Source organism: Trichomycterus rosablanca, chromosome 14, assembly GCF_030014385.1.
Source record: "Trichomycterus rosablanca isolate fTriRos1 chromosome 14, fTriRos1.hap1, whole genome shotgun sequence".
Classification (NCBI taxonomy): domain Eukaryota; kingdom Metazoa; phylum Chordata; class Actinopteri; order Siluriformes; family Trichomycteridae; genus Trichomycterus; species Trichomycterus rosablanca.
The window spans coordinates 33,778,269-33,800,094 of NC_086001.1; the positions used below are offsets into that span (position 1 = coordinate 33,778,269).

Genomic DNA, 21,826 nt, shown 5'->3' on the forward strand with positions numbered 1-21,826 from the left:
TGTGGAGGCAAATTGGTGGTTAAGTGGGCGGGTCTAAACTGATGAAGACTGAATGAATGTACCACAATACAGTATAGTTTAGATAGAACACACATATAAGAACCCACAAAACCTCTTAGATGTGTGTTAAGAAAGTCTGAACATAAGAAATGACTAGACAGTGATGTCTGAAATAGGACTGAGATTTCAGATCATTAAAATAACATGAAACTGCTGCATTTCTGGTGCAATAACAAACAAACTCAGTTTAGGAGCCGCTCATTTCTGCAGATTTTCACTGTAAGTGTGCAAACTCAGATGGTTTTTAAGCTGCCATGCAGCTGGTTGAATGGAGTTAGTGTAGAATTATGTACAAAGATCTAAAGGAGAAAAGATATAAACTGGCCGGTTAGCTCAGTTGGTTAGAGTGTGGTGCTAATAACGCCAAAGTCGCGGGTTCGATCCCCGTACGGGCCACATCTCCTCTTGGACTTAAACTAACAAACAAGTGATCCTTCTCTAACTAGCAGGTCCTATTGCCCTGGGCTTCAAACTTTGTCATTCTGGTAGGACAATAAAAGCGATATACTACTTTTTATTCAATGTATTAAACTACATAGTGTTGTGCAACATTACATGTGTACTTAATACTTTTGTATTTTAATACTTGCAAATTTGAATACTTGCATACTTTAATACTTGCTTACTATAATACTTTGCTGTAATATACAGTATATTGAGCTGCTGTAATAAATGATCTATCTATAGATTCATTTAATTTTATCTGTAATGCTAGTGATGGGCTATCCTAAACTATCTTTAGGAAGGTAGCTATATCTAGCTTTGGGGTTGTTGAGGCTAAATATTCATGATTGTTGTAATGTTGCTACACAGTCGCATTAGAAATCTCTTTTAAAACTAATGTTTGATATTGCAGGGTCTGATGAAGACACTAAAAATCTTATCCGGTGGAGAGTGGCCAACCAGGCCCTCTTCACTGGAAAACAGAATGCAGCGGTTCGAGGGTTTTAGTAAGTAACTGTTTGTTTGACGTAACACAAAATTTGTGTTACATCTTATGCATAATATTAATTACAAAGGGTGGTATAAAGACAAGTTTTAGTATTCAAGTTTTTCAAAGCATTAAAAACCTTTAATGACTAAACTTTTTTTGAAGTAGTGTATGCTATATACATTAATAACTGTTATATGCATTATATTGTAGAGCCTTTGTGTTGGAGAACCAAATGCAGGGGAAGGTGACTCCCACTTATGTGAAGAAGAAGTGGGAGAACCTCAAACAAAAATACAAAGTAAGCTTCGTTTGTTGGTAAGATCTTCAGTAAAAATATCAGAAAAGATTTGTAATACAAGTTAAGGTCCTTCTACTGTGTTTATGAATCTTGTAGGAACTTAAGTGTCCACCTACTGGGGTAAGTACAGAGGGTGGTGAAGCAACAGCAGCATCCTGGAAATGGTATGCAGATATGGATGAGGCAATAGGTGGGAGATAATCAATTAGCCCACTGACCCTTATTTCCTCATCTGGCCAGGATGCTGCTGAAGCTTCACCATCCTCGAGAAGCATGGAAACCCCAGCCAACAAGAGACGAGGGGAGAAAGATTTAGTTGCATATCTGAGGAAGATGGAAGAAAGGGAAAATGAGAGGGAGATAGAAGCAGCAGAGAACGAGGAGAGAAGATGGAGAGAGGCTGAGGAGAGGGAGGAAAGAAGAGAAAGGGAAAGAATAGAACAAGAGGAGAAGAGAGAGCAAGAGACGCACCAGAGAGAGGAAAAGCGATAGTGAGAGACGCAAGAGAGAGGAGAGGAGAGACCAGGAAGCAAGAATGAGGGAGGAAAGGTTTATTAAAATCTTAGAGATTCTAATGAAAAAATAAATAGTTGAAAATCAAAAAGTGTTGTAGTATTACTGTATGTTATGAGAAAGAAAATGCATTGGCAAATAATTGAAATAAAGGATTTTCTTTTTAATTTATCCTTAATTAAAAATAGAAAAAGTGTAAAAATTGGAAATTGTAATTAAAAAAATATTCAAGAAATTGAACATTTTGCTAAGAAAGTTTTACTTTTAAATAATGAATAACTGTTAATGTCAAGAGTCAATCAAGAACTGTAGAACAAAATGTAAAAACAAACAACATGAACCTATTAACAAAACATTTTTCTAAATATAATCATGCTCATAAAGAGCTGGTATGCTGTGCTGTGGTGCTGAGACAGCTGCAGCCAGATGCTTTCTTGCATCTTCACCTGATGTAATGTCATTAATTACAGGCTCTGGTTGGTCAACATGTACCTCTGTTAATTCTGGCTCAATGATGTCTCCATGAGCTATACTGAGGTCGCGAAGACAGGTCTCACCTCAAGGGCTTTAAAGAAAATGGAATGCCATCTTGTCTTCATCATATCAAAAGCCCTTTCCACCACATTCCTGGCCTTGGACAGTTTGCTGTTAAAACGAGCCTGTACAGGGTTCTGCACAGGTTCTCGATAGGGGGTCAGGAGCCGGATGGGTGTATTAATGCAGGGATAACCACCATCCCCAAGAATGTATCGTCCTGCAGGTGGGTATAAGCCCTCTTTATACACAGGGCTGTTCTTTAGTACCCTTGCATCATGAATCAACCCAGGGTAACCAACAAAAATGTCTCTGAACTTCCCCTGGTAGTCACAGATGGCTTGAAGCTGAATTGAGTGGAACAGCTTCCTGTTTAGGTAGCACTGTGCATTGGCAGATGGGGGTTTTATTCGAATGTGGCACCCATCAGTAGCACCAACTGCCACTTTAAAAGATTCAGATCCGCCAAGTGGGCAAACCCAGCTCCTACACACTCTAGTTCATCACCAGTTGGTAGGGTGATGATCCTCCTGACGAGCCCTCTGACAGCCATACTCATTTTGTGCACAATGTCGTGCACAGATGATTTGGGTATGGCGAAGGCTTGTGAGACAACACGATAAGATGCTTCATGTACCAGCCAATAGAGGAACACCAACACTTCAATGTCCCTGCTCCACCCATGATCAGCTTCAGTTTTTAATGAAGTGATGAGTGAGGTGATGGTGTCCCGGGAGAGACGAAGGTCAGCCCTGAGATCTGCACCGCTGAAATACAGCTGCAAGACAGGCACAGCTGTGTTTAGGTTGCAGTACGATCTCGGGTTCACATGCTGTAAAATAAATGTACATAGTTTAGTTTTTGTTCCTACAATCTTCACTCATAAGCAATTATTCTTCTTGTCCTTTTTCGAAAAATTATTCTACTGTAATTATTAATGTGTCAGATCTATCATTTTGTCATTTATTTTCATTGTATTAGTCTAATCATGGTAATGTAGTATACTGTTGCTAAAGAGGTTAGCAGTACTTACATTATTTATGAGGTAAAAAATCAATAATTTTCTTAGTTCTCTTCTGCGATTTACTACTCTCTGCTGTCTCAGTGTAGAATCAAAACTTACACTTGAACCTTGAGTCTTTACTAGTGTTTTGTAGACTAGTAGTTGAGAGGGGGTCCAATAATAGCAAAAAAATTGTCTTATCAGATGAAGGGAAAGAATAGGGTCTTTGTGTCCTACCTCCTTATCCCATCTCTCTCGTTTGGCTTTTCATAATGTACTCAGGCTTGGTAGGTGGGTAGGCTCTGGGTCACCGAGTGCCATTATCTTGTAACCTCTGTGGCTCACCACAGTTTTTTACCCTCCCAGAGTTCTTCAAGACCTGCAGTCTTTTCTCTCCAGACAGCATGCGCTTTACCTTTCCAGTATGAAGACTGTCATCAATGTTATTAATTCTGCATTTTAGCACTGCTGGTGTGCTCACCTCTGGTAGACTCTCACTGGAAATGCACAATTCTTTATATATGTTTGCCATCCCATTACTTCATAATCCTACAATAAAAATGTATAAAAGCCATTTAATGAGTACAAGAGTAAGTGATCCTAAAGAATATAGTGATTTGGTTATTTTATTAGACTTTAAAAAGTGGTCTATACAGAATCAAAGACACTTTATATTAGTTTGCCATCCCATTATTCCACATTCCTACAGTAAAAATTCATTCAGAAACTCATAGGAGTACAAAATAGTGTAATTTCATAACAAATTGATTTGCTTGTATAACAGGACTTTAAAATGTAATGTATACAGAACCGAAACGACGCTTTACACAAGTTTGTCATCACATTACTCTGAATTTCTATAGTACAAATGTCTTAAACTCATGTAAGTAATACAAGAGTAAATGTTCTTTTAAAATATAATCATGTGACTTCATAATTAAATTTGATATTTTATTAGACTTCATATATTGGTCTGTACAGAACTGAAAATACACACAAAAGTTTACCATCCCATTACTCCACATTCCTACAGTAAAAATACTTAAACGCTTCAAAAACATAAGTTTGATATGTTTATATTTGATAGTTTGATTTGCTTATTTTGTGGATATTTAAATGTAGCTATTTGCATCATTTTGTTATCTCATTTCTGAAAATCATCAAGGTAAAAACAGTAGATGTGGTATTATGAGTAAGTAGGACAGTTATTTAAATATAGTGGGTTTCTTTATTTTTAATACCAAAGAAGGTCTGAATTTGGAACATGTAGATTGTTCTACATTTAGACTAGAACAGACTTTATTTCTGGTACATCTGTGTGCATCAGGACTCGATAAGTTTATTAAACTGTAAAACTTATTTCTGTTTTAATCTCTGTACTAAAAGTCAGAGCATCGTACCGTAAAACAGGGTTTAATGCGCACTAAAACTTTTAGTGTAGACCAGTGGTTCTCAAACTTACCACCCATTATCAAATCGAAACTTCCAAGTACCACCTATGTTTCTCATCACAGAACCATATAAGGCTCACATTAATTAGGTGTGTATATATACAGTATATATATATATTTTTTTTTTTAATTTTTTTTTTTTACAGTGGCCCTAGTTTGTAGGCAAACTTAAGTTTGTGCTTATGTTATTCAACCTACTGAAGACACTGTTTTGCTAAAGTACTGTTCTGGATAATGCTTGTGGCATTATTTTCTTCAACATTCAACGTTTTTCATTTCTGTTTTCATTTCAGAATTGAAGACCAGTGTGAGGCAGGAAATTATGGCTATTATATTATTATTTTTTATTATTAACTTATAATAAATAAAAATACTTGATAAAAATGTTGGTGTACATTAGTTTTTTTTCTGTTACTGGTTTAACTGTACTATATAGTACTATTTAAGACATTTTTTTAAGACATACATACATATATGTTAAACATGTGTACATTTTTGTTACTATTATTCTTATTCTTCACCTTTGTCTTCTTATTAATACATTATTTGCAATAGTTGTACTTATTAATAAAGAGCAAGAACATTTGAAGTAGTCCCAGTGACCATTAAAGGTTACATATGGCTGGGGAAAGCCTTTTTAAAAATCTACTGCAGGCCAGAACTGGGCCATTATTGGCCCGATAATGGTTGTTCTGGCTAGCAGGTGGTTAAGTGCTGGCATATTGCTGGCAGTCATGGCTGGGATCCGGGCAGCCGTATACGGGCCACAATCTAACCGTCATTCATTTTGACACTGGGCCAGATCTGGCTGCCGGATGTGGGCCGACACAAAAAGTTCCGGCATGCCGAATATGGCCCAGAACTGGGCCATAAATTTTTTGCTAGCTGGGTACTTTTCCGAGATTATCTGGCGTACCACCTCGTGCTGCTTCACGTACCACAGTTTGAGAACCACTGATCTAGACAATGTGATCAGTACCGTAAAACAGGGTTTAAATGCGCACTAAAACGTCACTAAAACTTTATTAAGTAGAAATAGCGCGGCCGAGCAATTCCAGAAGATCTAAAACAAATGCAGCTCCCAGTTTCAACCTCAAAAAGCTTCATAAATCCCTTTTCTAGCAAGAAAACTCAATAAAAAACAAAGAACACAACAAGAACTCAGCACGTTTTCTCCACTCAAATGATCCACAGGTGAGTTTAATAACAAGCAGCAGAAACAGCGTCCTGTAATAAGAGTCCCAATACCGCTAGATCCCACCGTCACTCTGTTCACTGTAGTGCTGCTGGGTCCTAGTGCCCTATAATTCACCTACCATACTGCGCTCCATGTGTCTCCTACATGCAGTAATACCACAGTAATACTCAGTATGAGCAGAAAGACGTGACTAACTTACACTTTTACATTTAGTTCTTGTTGCTATATTCTGAATTGTGTTTGTTTGTAAACTGTGAATTTGTTAGTGAAGTTCTGACATGCTGCTTAAGTCCGGCTAGCTCAGTCGGTAGAGCATGAGACTCTTAATCTCAGTGTCGTGGGTTCGAGCCCCACGTTGGGCGAGTATCTTCACTTAACATCTACAGAAACCAAAAGGACGTTCTTCCACTTTGTACAGTCGGTCTCAGGTGACTTATCAGGTGTATATTTGTGCTTGTAGGACTGTTGTTTACTGGATGTTTTCAGTTACTTATTTCCACTATTCTGTGGGACTACACATTGTTGTTGTGTCTCATATCCGTTTCATCAACAGGCAGGTTGTGCAATAAAAGGCCCTCGTCCCTGGGTGGGCTCGAACCACCAACCTTTCGGTTAACAGCTGAACACGCTAACCGATTGCACCACAGAGACATCTTCATTGGACACACGAGTCACATGACTTGCTAACGTTTACAGAAGGGTAATTAAGTTTGGCAAATTGAAATAATGGCATGTTTCTGACCTGAATGAGAGGGGCATTAAAAAGATCTCACACTTGTCAGAGACAACGTTTGAAGCCCAGATCAATAGGACCTGCTAGTTAGAGAAGACTCACTTGTTTGTTGATTTAAGTCCAAAAGTGTGTGTGGCCTATACAGGGATCAAACCCACGACCTTGGCGTTATTAACACCACGCTTTAACCAACTGAGCTAACCGGCTGATGTGCCAGGGCAGGGCATATACCCACATACCCGATTCTACACTGACAGCCCTTCAGTTATGGAGCTGCCACACAGAAACGATGGAGAGCTTTACTGTTGTTGAGCAGAACAGATCTTCTGACTGAGGTTCATGTATTTTTCTTTTAAGAATAAATAAAAGTTGATGCTTTTAACCTCATACTTCACTAATACTTTTATTCTACACGGTCTAAATTTCTTTTAGTCTTCTGCCATGTGCAGTGCTAAAATTCACTAAATTACACAGCAGTTCTCTTTTTATTTTTGCCATTGACAAAATTGATCGTAAGCATTTATAAAGATCATGCCACGTTCATTAGGTGAAATGAAGCCAGAATTAAAGATGGCAGAAGAACAGGGTGGTATTCTTACTTACAGTGATCAAATTACTCAGGTTAGAAAGTCCTGATACACAGCACATGCTCACCTGACTCTCTCTCAACCACGCTACCTTTAATGGTTAAGGTGGGTGTGGCCCGTACGGGGATCAAACCCACGACCTTGGCATTATTAGCACCACGCTCTAACCAACTGAGCTAACCGGCCAGTTCAGCTAGTTCACTCTTTAGATCTTTGTACATAATTCTACACTAAACCCCATTCAACCAGCTGCATGGCAGCACAAAAACCATTAGAGAGTCTGCGCAAGAGTACATTTTAAATGAGTTACTTTTCACTTTTTACTTGAGTAGATTTTTAGACTAGTAATTTCTACTTTTATTTAAAAAAATAATAAAAAAAATCACGTAATAGTACAATATTTTAGTACTCTTTCGACCTCTGTATAATATATCCTAAATTGATGATTGTAACAGGTATAATTGATCTATTTATTAGGATTTTATACACACTTTGGTTACATTCATGACAGGAAATTTCTGGTTACACAAGATTCAGTTCAAGCCTTCTAATATCAAACACAGTCATGGACAATTTTGTATCTCCAGTTTACGTCACTTGCATGTTTTTGGACTGTGGGAGGAAACCGGAGCTCCCAGAGACACAAGGAGAACTTGCAAACTCTACACAGAAAGGACCCGGATCGCAAAATGCACCATAGATTTATGATGACAGACAGATCTGGACTGCAGTCAGGCCATTTTAGCAACTGTACTCCTTTAACAGGACGGTCGGCTGCTGAAACAAGCATGAATGTGGATCCTGAAAGCAGCATCTGTACCCCTCAGAAATAATGTTGCCTTATCACATGGTAAGGTTACTCATGTCATAGACGAAGATTTACCCACACAGTAAAAAAAAAAACACACACATCTCAGGTCAGTTTAAATGTAGCATCCATGTTTAATCACTTTCTTTACAGCAGGTAACATGAAATATAAAACCAGCTTTAAGGAAAATATATGTGCACATATTAATATTGTATATAAAAAACATAACAACTCTACTGTTATAGCTCATTATGAGCAGCACGCTTAAGAGTGAACACCTAAACAATGCCTCGTTTATTTACTTTTAGATGGGTAAGATCAAACAATATATAATATAATATTTCCTTTATTATAGAAATTCATTAATTTATTTGTTAATATATTAATATATTTTCATTTCATTTCATTAGGCCTATTATAAAATGTTTTTTAGGTAACAATGTTGTTTACTTTTAGACGGGTAAGATAAAGGTTCGCGAGGGGGGACTGCTGTGCTGGAGCCTATCCCAGCTTTTCAACGGGCGCAAGGCACACAGTAACACCCTGGACGGAAAGCCAGTCCATCACAGGGCAGACACACACACACACCCACAAACCCACACACACATTCACCTATAGGGCAATTCATTGTCTCCAATTAACCTGACTGCATGTGTTTGGACTGTGGGAGGAAACTGGAGCTCCCGGAGAACATGCAAACTCCCCACTCTATAAAGGACCTGGACCGCCCGTCTAGGGATCGAACCCAGGACCTTCTTGCCGTGAGGCGACAGTGCTACCCACCGAGCCACCATGCCGCCCTTATTATATTTCATTAGGCATATTATAAAATGTTGAATCATGTTTTAAAATAATAGATAAAATATCTTAAAAAATCTAAACTAGTGCAGAATAATGCATTTGTGTGTATTAATTCAACATTTTGGTTGTATGTGTTTGTTGTCATAAGCAGATTCCTCCATGCAGATCTCCTCTAGAGCAGTGATGTTTTGGGGCTGTCGCTGGGCAACACGGACTTTCAACTCCCTCCACAAATTTTCTATGGGGTTGAGGTCTGGAGACTGGCTAGGCCACTCCAGGACCTTGAAATGCTTTTTACGGAGCCACTCCTTCGTTGCCCGAGCGGTGTGTTTGGGATCATTGTCATGCTGGAAGACCCAGCCACGTTCCATCTTCAATGCTGTCACTGATGGAAGGAGGTTTTGGCTTAAAATGTCACGATACATGGCCCCGTTCATTCTTCCCTTAACATGGATCAGTCGTCCTGTCCCCTTTGCAGAAAAACAGCCCCAAAGCATGATGTTTCCACCCCCATGCTTCACACTAGGTATGGTGTTCTTGGGATGCAACTCAGCATTCTTCTTCCTCCAAACACGACGAGTTGAGTTTTTACCAAAAAGTTCCATTTTGGTTTCATCTGACCACACGATATTCTCCCAATCCTCTTCTGGATCATCCATATGCTCTCTGGCAAACTTCAGATGGGCCTGGACATGTACTGGCTTAAGCAGGGGGACACGCCTGGCACTGCAGGATTTGAGTCCCTCTCGACGTAGTGTGTTACTGATGGTAGCCTTTGTTACTTTGGTCCCAGCTCTCTGCAGGTCATTCATCAGGTCCCTCTGTGTAGTTCTGGGATTTTTGCTCACCGTTCTCATGATCATTTTGACCCCACGGGATGAGATCTTGCGTGGGGCCCCAGATCGAGGGAGATTATCAATGGTCTTGTATGTCTTCCATTTTCTTACAATTGCTCCCACAGTTGATTTATTCACACCAACCTGCTTGCCTATTGTAGATTCACTCTTCCCAGCCTGGTGCAGGTCTACAATTTTCTTCCTGGTGTCCTTCGACAGCTCTTTGGTCTTGGCCATGGTTGAGTTTGGAGTCTGACTGTTTGAGGCTGTGGACAGGTGTCTTTTATACAGATAACGAGGTCAAACAGGTGCCATTAATACAGGTAACGAGTGGAGGACAGAAGAGCTTCTTAAAGAAGAAGTTACAGGTCTGTGAGAGCCAGAAATCTTGCTTGTTTGTGGGTGACCAAATACTTATTTTCCACCATAATTTACAAATAAATTATTTAAAAATCCTACAATGTGATTTCTAGTATTTTTTTTTCTCATTTTGTCTCTCATAGTTGAAGTGTACCTATGATGAAAATTACAGACCTCTCTCATCTTTCTAAGTAGGAGAACTTGCACAATCAGTGGCTGACTAAATACTTTTTGGCCCCACTGTAAGGCTGCTATCTTGTGGACTGTTACAGTTTTTGTGGACAGTTGGTTGTTCAACAGTAATTGAATACATTTTTTAAATGGTATCTTTTGTTGAGTTTTTATTACACAATACTTACTCTGACCTTTTTGAATCCTGCACCTGAAAAATAACCCAAAGTATGAAAAAACTAAAACTAATACTAAAACTACTAAAAACTAAACTAAAACTAAGCATTAAAAAAATAATAAAAAATAATAAAAACTAGCAAACCCACTCTAAAAACTAATTAAAACTAACTGAATTAAAGAAACAAAAATCAAAACGAAATAAAACTAAACTATAATGAAAAATCCAAAACTATTATAACCTTGCCGTGGACACATTTGCTGACATCAGATTCAAAACCAAACTCTCATCACACAGAGGACTCGGGTGGAATTTACAGTTTAACAAATACATTTATTCATCAATAAAGAAACACTTGGTCACCTCCATGATAAGAAAACATCTGAACTACCACAATAGTATTTATTTATTTTTAAATGTAATTTTAAAACATGTCAGTTCAGTCTGTATTAGGATTTATATGAACTGGGTTTTATGCACTAGAAGATGGTGGGATAATTAAATGTAAATATGAGTATTTCTTTTAACAAAGGAGTTTAGCTACCACTAATCTGGTCTATAGATAAACACAAAGAACAAAGACTCATGATGATAAAACAATGCAACACTGTTCAGTCCACAGCCCTCCATTCACACCTTCTCATGTACATTCTGGTCGAGGACGGTTCATTATTTGCTAAGTGGAAATCATCTAAAGACTAGAATTTTGGAGTGTAGACCTAGAAGTGTTAAAGTAAGAGGCTATTCATTTATGAAAACTTAGCATTCATAATATAAAGAATTTATGCAAACACCATAAAGACCAGGGTAAAATTCTTCCACTTGAGAGTAAAAGTTGTTCTGTGTTTATTAAAGTAGATTAAACTTGAATAAAGAATAAAAACAGATTCAGATCTGAAGTTGGTACATTACACCGCATTACATTTGATTATTAATAATCATATTCATACCATCATGTACATTTGATAATTGAAGTAGAACAGTTGAAGTGTATATTTGAAAATGAAACACGGCTTTAGTCACAAAACCGTAACTTCTGTGTGACCGTACTGGTGTCTATTAAAAATGCTGCTTCCAGTAAAACTTCATCCACACTATAAGCAGCAATATGGGTCATCCTCTTATGTGAATGCGCTGGTGTGGTGTACTTAAAAGATATTCCTTTCACTAAAGTTCTTTTCAGACAGTGAACTGTGATATTACTTCTCTTTTGTGTGAATACGCTGGTGTACTTTAAGGGCACTACTTTGAGTAAAACTTTTTCCACAATCACTGCAGTTATACGGTTTCTCCCCTGTGTGAATACGCTGGTGTTTTTGAAGGGTACCATGTTCAGCAAAACTCTTTCCACACTCTGAGCAAAAATATGGTTTCTCTCCTGTGTGAATACGCTGGTGTACTTTAAGGGCATTACTGGAAGCAAAACTCTTTCCACACTGAGCAGTAATATGGTTTCTCTCCTGTGTGAACACGCTGGTGTCCTTTAAGGTCACCACTTTGAGTAAAACTCTTTCCACACTCTGAACACTGATATGGCTTCTCTCCTGTGTGAATGCGCTGGTGTTTTTGGAGCGTATTCTGTTGAGAAAAACTGTTTCCACACTCTGAGCAGTGATATGGCTTCTCTCCTGTGTGAATACGCTGGTGTCGTTGGAGATTACTCTGCGTAGTAAAACTCTTCCCACACTCTGAGCAGTGATATGGCATCTCTCCTTTATGAATGCACTGGTGTCGTTGGAGATTACTCTGCGTAGTAAAACTCTTCCCACACTCTGAGCAGTGATGAAAGTTCTTCATGTTTATGCTTTGATAAGACTGTAGAAACTGTTTCCTTGGAAAAGCAACAGAAACAAAGAAACAAGTCAATTAATTAGAATTACTTTTACTACATTAATACCACAATAATATTAAACTCATCACCTAGTAATAAAAACATTAAATTCACTTCATGTCTAAGTGAGAATCTGAATTCAAAGAACATCAGAATAAAATACTTATAAATACTGCAGATATTAATAATTAAATAACTATAAATAACTTGATATAAATAAAGATATAAGAGATCTGACTTTCTCAACATCAGTCCTGCACCAAGCAAATCTAATCCAGTTCATGACAGGACTAATAATTTAAACAAGTGTAAATCTTTGGTGTGCTGGGAGTAAAAAAGGCTTCATAAATCACCACAATTATGAGCATAAAGCTATTTTAAACAGTCTGAATATATTAACCTGATAATATTAAATAACATAATAAAATAAAAACAACAACAAATGCAACATAAATGTAAAAGAAACAAACAAGAAAACCCTTTACCTTCCTGTTAGAATCCTGGCAGCCACTTTAACAAAGCTGGTGTCTCCAGCAGGTCGTTTCTAATGAAGAACGTGCAGAAGATCCTTCTTACCAAGTGACTCAGCTACAAGTCTAGAGTTTAGTCCTTAAATAGAGCTGAGGACAAAGACCCAAGACCAGTTCAAAACTCTGCATTGGTCAATCATCAGCCAACCATTCACACCTTCTTGTGTGAAGTACTAGCTCATTATCTATGGAATGTGTGCAAATGAAGTAGATGGAGCCACAAAGCATGATGGGTGAAGTCAGACTACACCTACTTATCTCAGCAGAGAAGTGATTTACATTTAATCCTAAACACAAACAAGGAATTGAAAGGCTATTCTGTAAAGTGAAATGACATGAACTTAGATAAAGCTTTTATGATAAGAATCTAAGTCATGTAAAATGCTGTATGTATATTTGTGTGTGACTTTGTTCACATGCTAAAACTAGCAGACCTTTTTCATAGGTATGTGAGCGCAAATCCTCATTAAAAACATTTTGTACGGTTTGCAATGAAAGCTTTTAGACAGCCGTGACACATTTTGAAAGTAGCCCAATTTTCAACCATGACTGAATTTGTAAACAAGCCCAATTAGGCGGGAAAATCACGAGAGTTGCCAGGTTCAGCAAAATTATGCAGCCTAATGTCTGGTCTACAATAAACCCTGAAGCTGAAACTAGCCCAGAATCCAGGGTGTCACAGATATTGGTGAAATGGCAAATGAACGATCAGTACTACTAGTGAATCTTTTATTATTAATAATAATATAGTTTCATTTTACATTCCGATTAATATTTTTTGTGATGTATTTTGTTTACATTGGTATTACAGCTAGTAATATTTTATCATTAAAGTATTAGTCATTTTATTGAATTTTTTTATAATTGTTTTAGATCTCATAAAAGAACATCTAATAATAAGACTTTAAATACTAAAAGCTCTGAATTTCACTTCTACTTTTTTCTGTTCTTTCCTCTACAATCTTCATTATTAACTAATTAATTATGAATAGAATTTCAGGTTACATGAAGAACTATTTTAAATTAGGCAGATGCTGTGTGCACCCTGGTATAAACAGCAAAGTGTACAGTTTGCACCCTCCCAGAATTCATTGCGGGTCAGGCGCTCTTCTCTCACAGAAAAATAAACATGGCTGACTGTGCGGACAAACGAATGGAGTTCTTTTCAAACGTAAATAAAATATTACTGATTTTTAACTTGTATAAACTTGTACCGAGTGTTTTTATTTGCAAGTTCGGGCTTGTCAGGAAATGTAACTGTTATCGTTACATGAAGGGAGATGTTATATTGATGTTAGCATGCTGTGCTACCTCAATCCATTGGTTTTAATGACAAGATGCTAAATGCTAAACCCGATGGAATCGGGTTATAAAAATAACCATATAAACACATGGTTTTTACTTCGCGGATTTTCACCTTTCGCGCAGGGTTCTGGAATGCAACCCTCGCGATCGAGGAGGGATTACTGTACTTACATCTAGGCATAAAACATAAAGAGTCTTTAAATCTTCAAAAAGATGAAAAATGCAATGCAGCACACCAAGTAGCAAACCGCTTTTGCTTACATCAAGAAAATGCTGTGTCTACTTCTTTTCACAAAAGAAAACATGGGTAATTCCCTCTCTATTGCCCCCTAAGGGAGACCATGGGAACTGACCAAATGTAACTCTATGGTGTTAGCCACCATGCCTGTTACAGTATTATACTGTTTATTAGCCTGACTTAAGCAAGTCATGTGACCCTGACAGCTGGGCATGTGTCTCTGTGGCGCAATCGGTTAGCGCGTTCGGCTGTTAACCGAAAGGTTGGTGGTTCGAGCCCACCCAGGGACGAGTGCCTTTTAATGCACAACCATGTCTGATGATCAGACGATTAAACCTTAGTGTATATTATCTCATATAGAAATATGCTTTACATATGCTTCATGGCAATAACTCTTAGTGAAGTCTTAATGAACAGTTAAAACATCAATTCAGGTTTAGTTCAATTGGGGAAAAATATTAACAGTAGCTCAACACGTACAAATCCTACAATCATTCCACAAAGTTCACAAACATGATTTAATGAGTGAAATTGAGGTTTGGAGCCCCTCTGGTGTGCAGACTGGTACTGTGTATCAGCACTACTTACTGTGTGCAGGACCTGAGTCGTATCTGCTCCAGTCACTGGTTGGCGGCATTTAGCTCAGTCAAGAACTTTAAGAAATATATAGTTTAGATAGTTCACACATATAAGAACCCACAAAACCTCTTAGATGTGTATTAAGAAAGTCTGTTTTAGCTGCTTAAATGGGTCAGTGTAGATTTATGTACATACAAAGATCTAAAGAGCTCTGTTGAACTGGCTGATTAGCTCAGTTGGTTAGAGTGTGGTGCTAATAATGCCAAGGTCATGGGTTTGATCCCCGTATGAACCACACCCACTTTTGGACATAAACTAACAAACAAGTGATCCTTTTCTAACTAGCAGGTCCTATTAACCTGGACTTCAAACGTTGTCTCTGACAAGTGTGAGATCTTTTTAATGCCCCTCTCATTCAGGTCAGAAACATGCCATTATTTCACTTTGCCAAACTTAATTGCCCTTCTGTAAATGGTTTAATGTGCTCACTGCTGCTACTGGCTTGTTCTTCTTTTCTACAATGTAAGTTCATACCTTCAGGTTCATGTTATTTGAGATCTCTACATAGATTTCTTCCTCATGTGCATAAAGACGCAGTTCAGTTTGAGTCGATTCACTAAGTTGATAGTACTCAGTAATGAGCCGTTAGAAGCTGAAGGAGTCGATTCTTTTTGATGAAGTCAACATTTTATATGTTATACAAAATACTTAAAAGAGTCGGATCACTACCGTTAGCTGTCATTTAAAAATTAATCGCAGGTCAATACAGAGACAAACCATCTCATCTAATACAAAATAGAATAAATAATGTATAACAGTTTAATGATGCACCATACATACAGTGAAGCAAAACACAAAACCTCTAAACTTGTAAAAAGCTTCACTTAAATAATAATAAAATGTCAAAAATACATCAAATCACCTAAATATTATCTACATAACACATACAGCAAAAACAAGTGAATGTGGAATCATGTGTGTGTATTGTGTATGTGTGTGTATTGTGTGTGTGCATGTTTATGAATATTAACAGAATTGATACGTATGTTAGACATGCATACACTGTAAAACATTTCACGTTGGTTAAACTCAGAAACTTAAGTTCACCTGCTGCCTTAAAAAGCTGAGTAAACTCAACTTGATGAAAACCGTTGTAACAACTCAAGAAGTTAAGTTAAAACGTTTTTTAACTAATGATTATTCATTGTTTCAACTTGATGCACCGAGTCAAAATAACTTACTATGTTTATTTTATTCATTTCAGAAAATGAGCTATCTAGTCAAATAAACATACAATTCCTCACTATTATAACACACACTTTTAGATTAATAAAACTTCAGCTATATTCACATAACTTATTGTCTAAAGTTAACAGTGCTTATGTTTGTAATTTCTAGACTTGACTAAGAAATGTTTCCCAGTTTCTTTAAACTTTACAATGAATGAACTTACAACTTTTGTTTTTAAATAACATTTATTTAAACAACAAATATTTCATATGTTTTCACCTTGGCTCTTGGTACATCTTTTAAAAAGGCAATGTGTACCCAAAATAAAAACAATGCCACTTTTGAACACATTTATTGCAAACAGGTTCCATAAATGTTGTTTAGGAATAAATCTGCTCTTTGTAGTGCTGTAGTATTCTTCCTTGACCATTTCCACTTCATAAGAGGGGCCTTCAGAACTCTGCAGAGAGAAAAAACAAGACTGCTGAATTGTGTTCTCAAAAATGTATGTGAATAAAATTATTATCTGGATAGGGAGATATTTAGTACTCTTCATTCATCCCTACATAGGTCAGTTTAACTCAATTACAACTTTAAAAAGAAAATACAAATTCTTTAACACAGCAGATCAACACAGTGTAATAACGCACAAAATAAGTCGTTATTTACCTTTGAAAGTGGATGGCTAACGAATTAGCTAGCTAGTTAACATAATCTTTACCACTATTAGCTTACCTGAGCACGCATGCAGACGTTTCGTTCAAAGGCAAACCAAAGTTTAGTTCGCCACAGTTAACGTTCCGTTAAACGCATTACAGCACAAAACAAAACATCTGCCATGGACCCAAGTGGTGTAGTAGCTAACCGTTAACCTAATGTTAAGCGTTCATGGCCTCGGCAAACATATCGAAACAAGTAAATCCGTCAGTTCTGTCACATTCAATGATCGGCGTACACAATTTCACTTTTTATCACACAGGTTTTAAACTTTGATAAACTCACCTGCTTCCCGCCATTGACGCTTTCAGTAGTAAACGCTCCAACTTGCCAAACTCCACTCGGTGTATCAATCCGCCTCAAACTGTAGTCCAGAGTCAGGTGTATCCCTCTGCCGCTGAAAGTAGTCCACTATTGCATAACGTGTGTTATTCTTGTTTTTTATCAGTCTTAATATTAATGGCTTTCCGTCTGTGAAAAATATTGGTTAGCCCCATGCTCCCATGGTTTTAACATTTCAAAAAATATTATTGTTCTGTCTAACTCAAAAATGGTGCCCACCTATAGGAATCGCCCACTCTTTCCCCTTTTCTTTTTTTAACTGATAACTTACAGACTTAAGTTAAATGAACATTGACAACATAGAAAAACTCACAAGTAGTCAAGACAACTGATTATTTTACGTTAGATTTTCTTAAAACGTATTAACCTGAGTTCAATATCCAAAACTTGTCATGACAATTGGAGTTGAAAAGAAGTAATGAGTTCACATAACTTATTGACGCTGAAATGTTTTACAGTGTAGATACGTGAAGTGATGTAGACACACATAACTCCTCAGCAATAATAATGATACACTATGTGGCCAAAATTATTTGGACACCTTACCATGAGCTTGTTGGATCTCATTTCAAAAACAAACAGTATTAAAATCAAGTGACTTCTGTGTGATCATTAGTGACTTGTGATCTGCTGAACAGGTGCACAAACATCAAATCATCTGCTTCAGAGCGACAAGGAGGGACGGGCCAACTGCATCCTGAACTTAGTGCAATTTTCCAACAGTGGAACGTTTTGTTGTGATTTTGATACTTGGGTGGCAATGTTTAACTAAAATTACTTTTATTTAGTGTTTAAAACTTCTAAATTACCTCAGTTTTGTCAATTGATTTCAGTCAATTATATCAATCACGTAAGTTTAAATCACTTGAGATGTAAAAGTAAAGTCTGAAATTGAATATTTTTGCTTTATTTACTCAGCAAATGGCGAATCATTACATTTAGTTTTTGTGGTGTCAGGGTTCCATGGTGTAATGGTTAGCACTCTGGACTCTGAATCCAGTGATCTGAGTTCAAATCTCGGTGGGACCTTGCTGCTTTTATTTGGGGCCGGTGTGAGGTCCAAGATTGAGAAACATTAGCAGTTTCAGGATAGTAGCATTCAGCGCATGTGCAGTACAACAGAGCATCACAATTGCTTGTGCTAGTTTAGAGTCACCTAAAATGACATGTTAATTTCCATCCATTCATCCAGCTTGAATATCATAATACCACTAGTAGTGTTATAGTGTTCCACATGTGACTGCTCCATCCCAAAATATAATCGCTAATCATTGTTTACAGCACCATCTAACAGCCAACTTGCTCTTAAATGACTAATTATTAACTTTTTGGCTTTATTTACTCAGCAAATGGCAAGTTTCATTTGGGAGCCGGTGTGAGTTCCAAGGTTTAGAAACTTTAGCAGTTTCAGGATGGTAGCGTTCAGCGCATGTGCAAGTACAACAGAGCGCTTGTGGGGTGTAGACCACGATTACTTGTGCTAGTTGTGTCGACCAAACAGATCACCATTCAGGAAGGTATATCAGTGCCAAAATACGAGCCAGCTTGTTCAGTAAAACTTTATAAGCCAACAGCAGCGAATAAACTCAAGAGTCACCTTAGATTACATGTTAACTTCCATGTATCCATCCAGCTTAAATACCAGAAACACTACGTACAAAACATGTGGAGCTATTCTTACTACAGTAAAACACACTGAACTGACTTTTAAAGTGAAGTTCAAAATGTTGTACAGAGATCGTTCCCATCTAGTGGTGCTAGATAAATTACAGCTTGTTACTTGGGTCATTATTATTACATTGTGGTTGTTGTGTTATTTTTTAACTGTTTATGTTTTTAAATGTAAAACCATAAACAGCACCGTCTATAAATAAATGAATCTTGTGCTTCCACTTGAGATTTTCGTTTACGTGAACAATGTCTGAAATTTTAAGTTTTTATTTATTTATTTTAGTTTCAATACAACGTGACACCGGCAAGATAAAGAAAGCAAAAATAAAGTGTCCCAAGTGTTTTTGTAACGTGTTGTAGACCTGCAATGGCGACTGTTTTGGTATACGGGAAAGAAAAGGCCGAATGCAGGTGATAATGTGTTATTTGGCAACCAGCACTGTGTCAATATTAGACAGAACACATGATGGGTTATTTTAACTTGTTGGGTTGTGCAGTTTAACCAGTGTGCTGGATTAAATACATTTAAGAAAATACAGCATTAAAGCATAATCTCATTAAAATACGCTACAATTTAACACTATAATACAATACAATACAGCGACAGCAAGTCTGTGTCTGTTTCTGTTGTTTATTCTGAATTGTGTTTTTTTATAAACTGTGAATTAGTTCTTAATCTGGTCGTGATGTTAGTGAATTAAACCTACATCTCTCTGATGGTCTGATCGATGAGCTGTCTGTTCTGACATGCTGCAATTGCGCCACAGAGACAGAGTTACAGTTGTTTTATTGGACGGTACACACGGGTCACATGACTTGCTAACTTTTACAGAAGGGCAATTAAGTTTGGCAGATTGAAATAATGGCATGTTTCTGACCTGAATGAGAGCAGCATTAAAAAGATCTCACACTTGTTAGAGACAACGTTTGAAGCCCAGGTCAATAGGACCTGTTAGTTAGAGAAGGATCACTTGTTTGTTAGCTTAAGTCCTAAAGTGGGTTTGGCTCATACAGGAGTTGAACCAACGACCTTGGCGTTATTAGTTCCACGCTCTAAACAACTGAGCTAACGGGCCGATGTGCAAAGACAGGGCATATACCCACATACCCGATTCTACACTGACAGCCCTTCAGTTATGGAGCTGCCACACAGAAACGATGGAGAGCTTTACTGTTGTTCAGCAGAACAGATCTTTGTGTGAGATGACTGAGGTTCATGTATTTTTCTTTTAAGAATAAATAAAAGCTGATGCTTTTAACCTCATACATTCCTAATACTTTTATTCTACATGGTCTAAATTTATTGTAGTACACAGGTCAGTTAGCAGCTTCAAAAAATTTTGTTATCACCCATATCCTTTGCTGTGTGCGAGAGGTTTTTAGGTTTTTTTTTCCCTGAAATGAGTTTTTGCAACTTGGGATATCTAACATGTTAACTTTCATCTATTCATCCAGCTTAAATTCCATAAACACTACATAAAAACATGTGGAGTTATTGGTGTAATTATTTACCTTTGTGCTCAATTCTTTAAAAAAAAACCATGTCTTCTGTGGTTCCATGGTGTAATGGTTAGCACTCTGGACTCTGAATCCAGTGATCTGAGTTCAAATCTCGGTGGGACCTTACTGCTTTTATTTGGGGCCGGTGTGAGGTCCAAGATTGAGAAACAGTAGCAGTTTCAGGATAGTAGCATTCAGCGCATGTGCAGTACAACAGAGCATCACAATTGCTTGTGCTAGTTTAGAGTCACCTTAAATGACATGTTAATTTCCATCCATTCATCCAGCTTGAATATCATAATAGCACTAGTAGTGTTATAGTGTTCCACATGTGACTGCTCCATCCCAAAATATAATCGCTAATCATTGTTTACAGCGTCATCTAACAGCCAACTTGCTCTTAAATGACTAATTATTAACTTTTGGGCTTAAGTAAGACCTCACTTTGTGGTTCCATGGTGTAATGGTTAGCACTCTGGACTTGGAATCCAGTGATCGGAGTTTAAATCAAGGTGGAACCTGATTTTATTTAGGTAAAAACACTGTTATCAATGCTGAGTAGAGAATAGTGTTCCACATATGACTGCTCTATGCCGAATTGTAACACCAAAAGGCAAATCATTGTTTACAGCGCCATCTACCTAAAGGTTTAGAAACGTTAGCAGTATCAGGATGGTAGCGTTCAGCTTATGCGCAAGTACAACAGAGCGCTTGTGGGGTGTAGACCGCGATTACTTGTGCTAGTTGTGTCAACCAAGCAGATCACCATTCAGGAAGGTATATCAGTGCCAAAATACGAGCCAGTTTGTTCAGTAAAACTTTATAAGCCAACAGCAGCAAATAAACTTAAGAGTCACCTTAGATTACATGTTAACTTCCATCTATCCATCCAGCTTAAATACCATAAACACTACGTACAAAACATGTGGAGCTATTCTTACTACAGTAAAACACACTGAACTGACTTTTAAAGTGAAGTTCAAAATGTTGTACAGAGATCGTTCCCATCTAGTGCTGCTAGATAAATTACAGCTTGTTGCTTGGGTACAGATTTGTGACATTATTATTAAATTGTTGTTGTTGTTGTGTTTGTTGTTATTTTTTAACTGTTCATGTTAAAAATGAATCACCTAGTGCTTCCACTTGAGATTTTTGTTTACGTGAACAATGTCTGAAATCTGACGAGCCTGATTAGTTTGTAATATTTAAGATGATGAATGAACCTAAACACTCGCTTTTAAATTTTAAGTTTTTAATTATTTATTTTAGTTTCAATACAACGTGACACCGACAAGATAAAAAAAAAGTAAAAATAAAGTGTCCCAATCTTATCAGGTGGATATTTGTGCTTGCAGGACTGTTGTTTACTGGATGTTTTCAGTTACTTATTTCCACTATTCTGTGGGACTACACATTG

General features: G+C 37.3%; 4 non-coding genes across 4 annotated transcripts; all 4 read left to right on the forward strand.

Moving 5' to 3' along the window:
• The first annotated feature begins 382 nt into the window (after positions 1 to 382).
• On the forward strand, positions 383 to 456 carry trnai-aau (transfer RNA isoleucine (anticodon AAU)). The gene has a single exon. It is a non-coding gene; the product is annotated as a tRNA-Ile (tRNA).
• A 14,130-nt stretch (positions 457 to 14,586) lies between these two features.
• On the forward strand, positions 14,587 to 14,660 carry trnan-guu (transfer RNA asparagine (anticodon GUU)). The gene has a single exon. It is a non-coding gene; the product is annotated as a tRNA-Asn (tRNA).
• A 3,535-nt stretch (positions 14,661 to 18,195) lies between these two features.
• Positions 18,196 to 18,267, forward strand: trnaq-cug (transfer RNA glutamine (anticodon CUG)). The gene has a single exon. It is a non-coding gene; the product is annotated as a tRNA-Gln (tRNA).
• A 2,194-nt stretch (positions 18,268 to 20,461) lies between these two features.
• On the forward strand, positions 20,462 to 20,533 carry trnaq-cug (transfer RNA glutamine (anticodon CUG)). The gene has a single exon. It is a non-coding gene; the product is annotated as a tRNA-Gln (tRNA).
• Positions 20,534 to 21,826: the final 1,293 nt, after the last annotated feature.